The sequence below is a fragment of the Halyomorpha halys genome, unplaced genomic scaffold (assembly GCF_000696795.3).
Source record: "Halyomorpha halys isolate HHAL.00 unplaced genomic scaffold, Hhal_1.1 Scaffold1343.1, whole genome shotgun sequence".
Classification (NCBI taxonomy): Eukaryota; Metazoa; Arthropoda; class Insecta; order Hemiptera; family Pentatomidae; genus Halyomorpha; species Halyomorpha halys.
This window is the reverse complement of record NW_027107341.1, coordinates 60,985-61,941: the sequence shown is the minus strand read 5'-3', so window position 1 is coordinate 61,941 and position 957 is coordinate 60,985.

Below are 957 nucleotides of genomic sequence, written 5' to 3'. Positions count from 1 at the left end.
TATATTTATAATTTAAAGTGTATTTAATTTGGATATTTGAATTATAAACATTAGCTTTCCAACGTTGAAAAGTCACTGGATGACTAGTGATGACTAAATCTAGAAGTAGAGAACTCTAGTGTTCCACAAATGGTGAATGGATTTTATTTATATATTGTTTCTAGTGCAGTTGAGTAAATTACAGATTGTCCCAAGTTCTTTCATATTTCACGAAATATTACTTTTCAAAAAACTATATAACTATTGAGCGCAAATAGTTTTATTAGGGCTCATATTTTAGCAAATTTACTCAAATTTAAATAATTTCCTATTCAGTTTTCTATCATTGTTGGTAATTTTAAACATATGAAGCTCCGAATAGAAATTTTTTTTTTTAAAGTTTTAAAACTGCAATGATTTATTCCCCCTAATTACTCTTCGCAAACTCAACAATACTGACTAGTTTTAATTAAAGAAAAAATTGGAGTGCAATAACCGACTTTTTTCTCCCCTAGGTCTCTTATACTAAGTAGTTTATGTCTAAACGGTAAAACTTGAGGGGACATTTTCGATTCAAAAAGAAATAATTTTTCGCTTCCTATATCAGTACAAATATTTCTACCTTCGGTAGTGAGAAGACTAAAATATGAATAAACATTGATAGATGCACAACTTAGGCTTACAATCAAAATTAATCAACCTCAGTAATTGTTATCAGTTCAGTTATAAACTGTTATTTTTATCATTCTATGACATTTCATGTACTCATCAATATCTTATCTTGCTTTTATAAATATGAAGTTGGTGTAATATAGACGAGATGGATTTTATTAGCATTTCTGAATTTCGATTTTTCTCCTCAGTCTGAAGGGTATGAGACACCTTTCTCATAATAAAAAATTATGTTTTTTTTTTTTGTATTTTTTTTATACAGCATTCATTTTTAATTCCCCTAACTATACTTGGCTGATTCACTAA